The sequence below is a fragment of the Opisthocomus hoazin genome, chromosome 5 (assembly GCF_030867145.1).
Source record: "Opisthocomus hoazin isolate bOpiHoa1 chromosome 5, bOpiHoa1.hap1, whole genome shotgun sequence".
NCBI lineage: Eukaryota > Metazoa > Chordata > Aves > Opisthocomiformes > Opisthocomidae > Opisthocomus > Opisthocomus hoazin.
This window is the reverse complement of record NC_134418.1, coordinates 61531189-61542639: the sequence shown is the minus strand read 5'-3', so window position 1 is coordinate 61542639 and position 11451 is coordinate 61531189. Positions and strand designations below refer to the sequence as shown.

The 11451-nt window shown below is 44.6% G+C and overlaps 1 protein-coding gene across 3 annotated transcripts in view; it reads left to right on the top strand.

The window, feature by feature from the left end:
• Positions 1-492: 492 nt before the first annotated feature.
• Positions 493-11451, top strand: part of BMPR1B (bone morphogenetic protein receptor type 1B) — a 259241-nt gene continuing 248282 nt past the window's right edge. The window contains exon 1 of one of the 3 annotated variants that reach the window (XM_075421484.1): positions 493-565. The gene's annotated coding sequence lies outside the window, so the exon portion shown is untranslated. Of the gene's footprint in view, positions 566-961; positions 1050-11451 lie in introns of those variants that run through there. The other 2 variants (XM_075421483.1, XM_075421485.1) reach the window with 2 other exon arrangements.

Genomic DNA, 11451 nt, shown 5'->3' with positions numbered 1-11451 from the left:
GTGCTGGGCTGCGGGCGGGACGCAGCGCAACCGCCCGGGGCCGCGGGGCACCCCGCACGCCGCGGGAAACTGAACGCTGCCCAGCGTCCCGGCGAGCCGTTCCTCAGCCGGCCGTTCCCACGCTGTCCGTCTGATCTCAGCCGTTAATTTAATGCCGGCGGTGAGTCGCCTCCCTTCTCCCGGAGCCTCCCCGTCCCGGCCGCCGAGCGCGGGGGGAGGCGGCGGGAGGTCGCTCGGCTGGTGGTGAAGGGGTGGGGGTCACCGGGCCGCTGAGCCCCCTCGCAGGGGGTCGGCGGGCGCCCGAGGGTCCCCGCGGGTGGCGGCGGGGCGCGGGGAGGCGGCGGCTCCGCGGCGGCCGCCCGCAGGGGGGCGGGGGGAGGCGGCGGCGGTGGCCGCTCCGCCGGCTGGCCGGGCGTGCGGTCACTAGTGGGAGCTGGAGAGGGCGAGAGGAGGGGAAGAAAACCCCCAAACCGCCCCGAACCCAAGTCCGGAGGCTGCGAGCCGGGCGGGAAGGGGGTGTGTGCGAGCGCGGCGGGAGAGGCGGCCCCGCCAGCCTCCGCAGCCGGTAAGGGGGCCGGGTCCGGGCGGGGAGCGGGTGTTGCGGAGCGGGGATGCTGCGGCGGGGCGGCCCGGCCGGGGACCTGCACGGCCGCGGCTGCCCGGAGCGGAGCGGGGTCCCGGGGAGTTGCCGTGCCCGAGGCCTGCGGGCTCCCCGCGCCGTGCCCCACGGCAGCCTCGGTGAGGGGAGAGCCCCGAGAGCCCACCGGCGCCTTCCCGCCCAGCCGGGGGGGCCGCTTGCCCCGGGCGGGGTGCTCGGGGGCTGGGAGCCCGTCCCGTCCCGCCCCACGCGTGGTGCCGAGCGTGTGGTGCGGGCTGCGCCCGGTTGGCCGCGGCGGGGGAGGCGGGTGTGAGCCCGCGGACCCGCTCCCTGCGGTCACGCCGGCTGCGCGGCGAGGAAGCTCTCGTGAGTCGCACGCCGGACGCTGGCGATTAATTCTCAGCGCTCCCGAAATAAACGCGCTTTAAAATTAAAATGCCGGTTTGCCCAGGTATGGCTTCTTCTGTGATTGCGGCGGTGGCGGAGGAGCCGGGGAGTCTCCGGGCAGCGGCGGTCCCTCGCAGGGGGCCACGGTGGTGTTCGCCGACGGGCTCGGTCGCTGGTGATGGACTGACGCGAACTCTGATTTACCAGCCAGGTCGTAGCCCTCGGCTTGTTTTTGGCGACGCTCTTCAGAAACACGGTGTTTGGCTGCTGGATTTAAGAACCTGATGAATGCGAATTACAGAAAGCATCACTGTTTGGGAGGCTCTTGTGGGCAAACCCAGAGGTCTGGCTAGCATCCTGGGGCTGATAGTGCAAAAAGTGGTGCCGGGGGGTGGGGGGGGTGGGGCTGGGGGGGGTAGTGTGGTAAAAATAAGGCAGGCGTGTAAGGATAATTCTCCAGAAGGCTCTCTCAGCATGCAATCATTTGCAGCTTGGATGCTCCCTGAGGGAGAGCTGGTGTCTTTATAGCCCTCGCTGATTTCTCCCTTCCATGAACTGCTCCGATTGCCCTTTGACCCTGTGTAAACTTTTAACATCTGCAACATGCTGTGGCAAGGAATTTCATAGCTTTAACTTTACGCTGTGTCAAACACCACACCCGTTTATTCTGAATCTTCATTTAATTGCACCTATGTCTTGCATAGAGATAGTGCAGAATCAGGCCCTGTTCCTCTCATTCGCATTCATGCTTTTATAAACTTCCAGTGTTTCCTCTGTTGTCTCCTTTTCAGGCTGAAATGCTCTCTTCTGCTTCGTTTAAAGTTTACCTTAAGAGAGGGGAAACAAGTACAGCCAATCGTTATTTTCTGAGAATGGTTCGTTTTGAATGACAGGCATGTTAAAGTTAGGATGTTAAAAGCTACAGTCTCTGGGAATGACTCATGGAGGCAGTGTACGTTAATATGACAGAGTGGCTACCATGTGATTGCTTACAGAGGACAAAATCGCCTCTGTCCCACGACAAGCGAGAAGCTTATGGCACCACTTACTCCGGCTTTCTTTTCCTGGCACAGGCTGCATGGGCAGGGAGTGGATTTGTTTCAGAGGTTTTTAAAAGCAATCAAAAAAACAAAGAAACATTTTATGATTAGAGCAATATGGTGAATTCAGAATCTGCTTGTAAGTAGATTCTCTGGTTCATGTGTTGAAATTTTGCTTTGTTATGAAACAGTTTTGCAGTTATTTCAAAATAAGGAATCCGTTACAGTAAATACAACCTAAAGGCCTTGACTGCTTTCCCACAACCTACTACCCTGCTTGGCTTCAGTGGAGCTGCTCTTGATTGACACTTATGCAATCAGGAAAAAAAACCTCAGGCCTTTGGGGTAGTTGTATCTGTACCTATCTATGTTTGTGTGTGTGTGTGTGCATCCCTGACCTGGCAGTCCTTCCTGTGGGTCAGTGTAACAAATGCTCTGGCTTCAACTAGCACTTAAGTACAGGCTTAATTTTAAGGATATGAGCGGGTGCATTTTAATTGGTGCACTTGAGTAATTAAAGTGATGCATGTGCTGGGGTCTTTGCTGCAGCGAGGCCAGAGCACTCATCGCTTTGCGGAATCAAGCCTTCGGGTCTTGAAACTCTCTTTTAAAGAACTATGGTTGGTAATGATGTAAACTGACAGATTCACAAAGGCTGTTCCCAGCGTCTCGTCTTTCTTGCCTGTTTCTGTCATTCTTCTCTGTGTATTGTTTCCCAGAAAACAAGAGCTTCAATACGTAAGACATAATATCTGTTGCCAGGTGCAAGGAAACAATGAGAGGAAGTCTGATGCTCAGGTGGGAAATGATATGTTACTACTCCCAAGAAATAAGACTAACTTTTTTTTTTTCTTTTTTAGATGAATGTTTATGAGCTGCTCTGTTTCTCGACCACTGGTCACTTGCTGTTGATTACAAAGCACTTACCTAGGTGTAAATCCTGTGGGGAAGGGACTGCTTTGCTTTGTCTTATGAACACTGTACCTGATGCAGTGCACTGGGGAGAGTAAAGGAGTGTCTCTGGGTGCAACCTAAACGCTGCTGCCAACAACAGCCATTGCAAGTAGTTTACAGCCTTCAGATACAATATGGCATAAGCCAGAAAAGCCTCTGAAAACTTGTGACAGGTATTTTCTACTGACCTTAGGGTAACTGCAAGGGTAGAATATCATATAAAGCAACATGGTTATCTTGGTTGTCATGCCTCTACTTAAGAAGTTGGTGAGGATTTATAGATGTATCAGTATTTGGCTCATACGTGCTAAAATGATCTAGGTTATTATGCTGCAAATATTGAACAGAAACAAATCTGATCCATTGATAGTACCCTGTAAAACAAACTATAAAATATATGTTAGACTTGTTACTGTTTGTATTTGTGTTCCTTTTCAGAAGACAAGAGCTTCTATTTTTAAATTATCTTGAACAAACTGAAAATGTTGCCACTGACAGGCCAAATTTGGAGGGAACTGGTTAGAAAACACTGCAGTTTGGTCTGAAGTTTGCATGTGCCAAACTGGTTTCTTCACTAGCACGCGTTTCAGACCAGGCTTGCTTCTGGTACGCACTTGCTGTTTTTTATCTGGATGAGGTAGCAAAAGTGTAACAAGGGTTATATGATAAGGTTTTCAAAAAGTCTACAAATTGTAACATTCTGATGATATCTATGAGTCGTACCATGCTTTACATCAACAACCTTGTTCTTTTGAGGGTATGAAAGAAGGAAAGATTGATCTATTACAGCTTCTGTCATGGCTGGACTTTTTTGTAGTAAGGAACTGATTTTGAGGTAACTAAAGTACTTTATAAAATAATGTTTGATTACGTTGTACCGGCTTTTTCATCCATTACATTACTGAGTTTACTTTTCTCTGCTTAAAATGTCAACACCTCATCAAGCCATAAAGAAATACCTATGTGATTAATTATTCTTTATGGTCAGTTCATGCCGCGCTGTGTGCGTACATGCAGGTGTGAGTGCTTGCACAGCACACGCACAGAGGTGCGTGTATCTGCGTGTCTCTGGTGTAGTGGCATAATTGCTCTCGTACACGTAATGTGTTGCAGGGTTTTACTAAGAAGCAAACCCAAGAAAACCTCTTTCCTTAGGGGCTGTGTCTCCAGGCTGGAGTCCCCGCTATCCGAGCAGTGTGTCCTTGCTCTAGCCGTTCCCTTCGCAGGGTCACCAGCGGGGGCTGCGTTCTCAGCCCAGCTGCCTGCTTTTCTGCCACTTGTCAGAGTGAGTATCTTTTAGGCCTTCAAACCTATGTCAAATTTGGTTATAATTGGCCAATAGACTCAAAACTTAGTAGAGATGGTCTGGCAGACGTGTTTATCTGCAGATAAGCAAGTATAAACATTTCCTTGGGAAAGCAGGCGGAAAGAGTTATTTTCTGTTTGAGTCTGGATGTAAAGGAAGTCCTCATCTAGTGGTGCAATGGCCAGCTGGGAAAGCATTCACATGGAAGTTTTGATTACAGTTCTAAGCCCTATATATGTGGTGTTGGGAGTCATCTGTGGCGGCTTGCAGGACTGCAGATACAGGTCCGCAGAGGTTGCAGAGTTTGAGGAGATGGGCACAAACCACCGCGTATAACGAAGAGACTGGGGTAGCGATGTGGGTGTGGGGAGAGCATCAGGGAGCGTAGGTTCCCCCTTTACGTGTTGCAGAAAGTTTTTCCAGCACTGAGTGAACTGTAGTATGCAGGGACCTGCATGTACGCAGGTTTTGGGAAATTTCTTCGCCTGAAACTGATTCTGTTACACATCATTGAAATTAATTCAGCGCTAAAGTCAAAATACATCACTACTAGCCTCTACGCTTTGGCATCATTAAGGCAGAGACTGTGTTTTTACAGACCAGGATGAATAAAGGCACATATTTTAAACGTTCATTCTTTAAAACTATCACCTATTTCCTAACACAAACATAACTGTTGCTGTTTTTCTGAAACAAAAGCAAATATTGTTTGGTGTTCAGAAAAATCTAATATGTAAACCCTAAAATACAAAATCGGTTGTATATGAGACATATTTCTAAAGAAGCCACTTAAAAATTTTTGAAAGGTTAAGTTATTAAAGACTTATTCCCTGAAGGTACAAACATATTTGCTCATGCATAACTTCATTGAGGAATACTTACGTGAAAAAGATTACGCACTTGCAGGTTTGTAGAATTAGTAATTAGGTCTAGGTTAAATTCCCCCCCCCCCCCCCGCCCCCCCCCCAGTTAAGAATACACAGGTCAATAAAGGATCAAATGGGACTTTACCTTTGTGATTATCTCCCTTGGCAGAAATAGCTGTTCTGATAAATATTTCAATTTCAGTAGAATCTGACCTTTTGTACAACTTGCTTTCCCTTATCCTTACCAATTTTGGCCAAGGAAAATAGTTGTATTTAAAACAGACTATGGAAAGGTGAAATGCTGAAGCGCATATTTTGGGCATACATTTATGTTAGGGGGAAGAAAAACCACAGTGGGTGAAATAGTAGACTTATTCACCTTGGATTGATAATGTGAATATGAACAGGGTTTGGCTAGTTTGTTTTTATATCTCTTAAGCACTCAAGTACAGCTTTATTTGTAACCAGATAGTTGAACACGTTTTTCTTCATGTGTCTGCCAGTGCCTCTCTTCCCGGTTACAGATGATGATGAAATGACATCCACAAGTGCGCCTATGGAGTGCCGCGCACAGGGTGTAGGTATGCTTACAGGCTAAATCTTGGCTAGTCAGATTTGCTTCAGAACCTGTTGATTGTAGGCTCTGTACATGTAGGAGAAGATTTGGACAAGGCAGACATTCTTGTTTCTGTGCCATATGTATTGCAAAGTCAGGACAGTGTAATGGAGATAAGGTTAATTAGCTATTTGCATTTGCTACTGAAGTTGGCTGAACAGTTTTTTTTCCTACCAGGGAATTTCTCTTCAGGCATAACTGTCTGGTAGAGTTTGTTAAAATGAATATAGCAAGACTTTTGTAGCCTGCAGAAATACAATTAAGAGTGTGCAGGCATCGTAGGCTTCTTTTATTCCTAGGCAAGTCTTGTAGGGTCTTGTCCTACTGGAGGATCGAGGCAGAGAAACCCTTCGCACTGAGCAGGGTCCTGTTGCTTCAAGGAGATGCCACAGCATCGGTCCCCAATGTCTCCGCATCTCAGTTTCTGTCCAGTGAGCTGCAGACACAAGGATCCCTTGTGAAGTGTTTTGAGACCCTGGGTCAAGAATGAGGTCGAGTCCAAGCTGCTGCCATTGATGGACACGATGAGACTTCAGTTAACCAAAGACTGCTTTGCGCTTTCATCTTTAAATAATATTGAAGTGTCTTGTCTTTTTCCTTTATTCACAAGCATTCAGCACCTTGCAACTATTATAAATGTGAAATTTTGAATCTGTGTTGTGTTTAGGGTTTAAAATACTAGTAATTTCTGTTTGGGAGATGATAAGAAATGCTTTGACTTACAATTGCCAGTGTGATTTCTGTGCTCAAAGTACAGTCTGCCTATCTCAGTGGTTTGCATGGGACACTGGTCACTGTCATGTGAAGTGAGTCTCTTATGGCAGGAAATAATCTTCTCACAGATATTAATCTCCTTTTTCATGTTTGCCTTGACAGAGATATAATCGCTTTACTGTAGCTAAAGACCAAAACCTTTCTACTCTAGCATTTTGGCGTTAGTTGGAAATGGATGGTAAACTCTGAGGGTTTATCTAGGGGTTAACTCAATTTATATTAACTCTGTTTTTATTCATTACTCTATTATTTGCATGTGAGTTATGCTTGCCAGCAGTACATGAGCAGCAATGGCATCACATAGATGCATATTTGTATTTTATGGAAGGAACGGGATTTGTTTTTTCCCTGACAGCCACTGGAGCAGACACAGATCCGTATTTGAAGAGGTTGAGTACACTTTTAACTTGAAGCTAATTAATTTCTCTGCCATAACCACATATTGCAACAGCTTAGACTTGTCTGTTTCCCTTGTGCTTCCTCCACAAGCAAGCCAGAGATCCACAAAAACCCCCCAAAACCAAAATAATTTTTCACAATGGGGATTGCACAGCATTGTTGGGCTGTCCAGTGTAATAGGGATGCTGCTGACCCAGGGCCTGCAGAAGTCAATAGTTTACTCCAATTAAAAATAAAAGAAAATAAAGATAGCCTTTAACTATTTTTTTTCTCAGAAATGCATTGACAGAGAGTAATCAAGCTTTTCTGTAACTGAATTACAGAATTTTTCAGGACTGTTTCATTTTGAGTGAAATTTGCTCTCCTGACAAGAACCGACACGCAATCTGAACGACACAAGCTGTATTTTGAGCTCGTGGAATTTTCTTATGACTTGCAGTTTTTAAGGTTTCGTGGAAGTTATTGGTTGTTTGAGAAGAAGCACTTTGATTTAAAAAAAAAAACAACAAAGCAACACAAAGAATAGTTTCTAATCCTCTTGGTTGTAAATTTTATTCTTATTTCTTGAGGCTTGAATCTTGAGTTGTTTGACTTTTTGTATGTATGCTTAATGCCATCAGATTTACTTAACTTGGAGCTTAATTTGTGCATAAATGTTTTGCTAGATTTCTGCAAAAGAGTAGATTTCATACTTTGTGCAGTACTAAATTTTTCTAATTCACCTTGCCAGTTTAGGCAACGTGACTTGGAATGGTGTGAAGAAATGAGAGCCTGTCAAAAGGGTTTGATCTATTTTTATACTGCCCTTCTGCTCTCAAATGCTGCACATATATTTGAAATTATTAATCCCAATGTCATTTCTTTCCGTAGTAGCATTTCAGCTGTTTCTGTAAACCATTCTTGGCATTTCTTTTCTCTTACTGCAAATTTAATAAAAACTTAAACTGTGTGACTCTACTTCTGTAAGTGGACATACTCTTACAGGTTTAATCATGGATGCTAAATCTTTTTAGAAGTTGGTGGGGCCTTTGCATACAGGCAGGACTTGTCTTATGTGTGGTGTGCTGAAATGCCTTTTGAGATGTTTTTTATACTAGTCACACTTAAATACTGGACTTGGCTCAAGGTGAAAAATGAACTGTAAATAGTCTGATTGACCAAAAGCACTGCTGTTAAGGATAAATTAATGATTTGAAGGCTGAGTTAAGCTTTTAGAAGTGCTTTGCCATAAAATTAAGGATCTAAGTGGGCAGTCACTTTGGGAATTAGAAAAATTTAGTACTGTACTGCTGCTGTGCCTAGCTCTTCTTTTTATCCTTCTTGCTGGAAGATAGGGTCCCCAGTGCTCTCAGCAGGTGGTGGGAATGTGCCTGGTCTGCATCAGTGCAAAGGCACCGGTCTTGTTTTGTGTTTTCCCCAGCTGTGATGTGAGGTAACCTCACTTGCTGTCCTCCCGTGAAGTGTGGTGTGGCTTAGCTGGCCAGCGCAGAAATGAACAGTTGAAAATGCTATCTTTCTCCAAAATCAGTTGCTTTTCTCTGTGACTCCAGAATAAGCAAGATGTCAAAGGCTAGAGATGGAGAGGTTTTGAGGTTTGTTTTTTTTGTTGGTGGGCAACTGATATCCCAAAGAACACATGGATTTTTTAAATTGAAAATAGCAGAAAGCGGCACCCATGAGGTAGGGTAGAGAAGATCCACACACAGTGATACCAACAGAGGTCCTGCGAAGTTACTGCATTTGGTTTCGGTCTTGTGAATAGTCTAACTGATAGTAACGGTGTAACAGGCAGAGGTTAACAAGTTATCAGTAGGTATACTGGTGCTAGGTGCTCAGGTCCCTGCTGGACTGGAGTGAACAAATGTAGTTTCAGTACCCTGAAACAAATCCTGCGAGTTGTCTGAAGGTATGGCCGAAGGAGAGTGCTGTCAGCCTAGCCCGGAGGAGAGAAAGCACAGGAAAGTTTGCAGGGGAAGGTCAGGACTTTTACTGCTTCTGCGTCTCATGGTGACCGAGGACAGAAGGGACAGGTTAATTCAGACAGCTGTCTGTATGTTCTATTAATGGTTAGAGATCATAGCAAACATTGGAAAGGATTATAGTAAAATCCTTGAAGGATGCACAGAGCAATTCCTGTTTTCATTCCAGGCTCTGGAGCTGACCCTTTGATTTAGTCTGCACTTTGAAGTGTAGGTGTCACAGCTATAATGTAGACATCATGTAATCAACAGCATGGATCTTTTTTATCTGCATGGGTTATGTCACTTAAACCAGTATAGGCTGAAATAGTAAAATCATGCTTGAATTGGCATATCGCTCCAGTGGAGGAAAAAAAAGTCTGTCCTCTAAATGGCATTACTGCCCCAGGGAACAGCTGCAAACCCAGATAGTCCTTTCTGGGTGACCACTGGTTGGTCATTGTTGGTGTGGTGGTTTGTTGGCTTGATTTCAAAGTGTGCATGTGCATGTCTGGTGCTTGTTAACTTCCTTGAGCAGTATGAGTATTCAACACCTTTAAAAATCAACTAATGTCCTTGCTTATTTTGCTTGTGTACTGCAAGTTTTAATTCAGATTTGCAAGGCCTTTCAACTATTCCAGGTGATGATTCTGTTATTTCAGAGAAAACGTATGCTAAATTACAGGTGATTTTTCTCTTTCTAGCAGATGCTGATCCCAAGGTGAAGCCTTGGGCCAGGGGCTGTATTCCTGAAAGGGTCTGTATCTGAGAGAGTTTAATTAGGGTGATTTTTATCCCCCCGTGAGGCACTGCCGAGCGTATGGCATGGACAGATCTGCACGCTAATCTCTGCTGCCTGAGGAAGGAAGCTGTATGATGGTGGCGGTGGTGGCAGTGCTGTGTGGTTTAGGGGGTTGGGGAAACAGCTCGGGGCCGCAGCACAAGGGCTGCATGTGTGAAGTCATTAATCTCGGGGATTTGCTGCGGTTTTTTTTTTTCCCCTACAGCCTTTCAGCCCACACACAGCTTTTGGCGGGGGAGCACAGCGTTTTCCAGCCGACGGCCTGTTGCACAGGAAGGCGAGGACGATGTCGGGGACTTTGTGAGCGCGCTGATGTAGTCAGCCCTTTCGCACATATTCCTAAATGCTGTGAGCTGGTTTCAAAGGAACCAAGTCCGTAACTGTAAACTTGGGATGTCTTCACCCCTCCTTTTTTTTTCCTTTATAGTCCTCAGATGTGGGTAAAAGTGTAGCTCTGACAGAACATAAGGCTGGACAAGGAGGATCATCAGTGCAGGTTTGGCCACCTCCCCTCTTCCCTTGTTTTTGTAGAGCAGGAAACCAGGTTAGTTATAGAAACAGGAGCTGCGAAATGTTTGTTCAACTGCAAAACGGGATCAGTTTATGCTCTTGAGAACCCTTTACATTTTGTTACTCTATGCAGGCCAAGATTTAGATTTGTAACGAGATAAACAGCTGTTTTTGCTGTTAAAACTGGTACTAAAGTCCTTTAAAAGACTGTTCCTTCTCTAGTTATCTGACTTCTGTAATGTCAAGAAAATACACCGCAGCTGAGAGGATATATCAAGTCAAAGGTTTTTATTGCTATGAATGTGTAGAAGTTGTGGGATGAAAGCATAGTTTTGTTTTGCTAAGAGCAGTTGTGTGCTACTATATCAACTGTTCCATGCACTTTTGAAATAGAGGTGTCTACATTTCAATACAACCATTTCTTTGTGATGTTTCTTCCATAAAACTCTTAAAGGGAAAACATATTTCCAAATGAGATTTTTTTTTTTCAGATGTTTACATATTTGGGTTAAATATTTTACTGTGGTTTGTTACATTAGCACTCCAAGAGTGAAATTGTGTTATCTAATTTGAAAGAACCAATAAAAAACAAGTATGTCTTGCCAAATACCTTTTAAAATTATTTCATTTAAATATAATTAGAATACATTGTAAAAGGTGTTGCAAATGTTAACTCTTTAATTCACTAGTGAAAAATAAAGTAAATGGGCTATTTAATGAATGAAATAATGAATTGTTGGAGGCTGCTCTGCTGCTTCTGTAGAAAATGGAAATGTCATTTCCATGTAAGTGGCTTTACCTCCCCTTCTTCCTGTACTATTTCAGTTCTCATCCAGCCGCTAACCTCTTCTGCACCCCCCCCAGTTCCCTCTCTCTCTCCACAGTATCCCTCCATGAACAAAAGCAGCCAACTGCTGTGCTTGTTGTCAAGTAAGCCAATGTCAAAAATTTCAGCTGCTTTTATTGTTTAGAGGGTATTCCTTTGTGTAGTATGAAATCTTTTGTGGAGTATCAGCTTAGCGGCAGTAATCATGGCATTTAATGATAATACTCTCCAATCAGACAATAAATGTTTGTTTATAGCAGCTGTTTTACATGTTCATTAATCACGAAAGGTTTTTGACACAGTAAATAAATATCACTAATTCTTGCTTAAATGTGCCACATACAAATAATACAATCCTGTTCATCAGTGAATGCATGATAGATATACTGTAAGGTGCATAAAAGATACTAGGAAT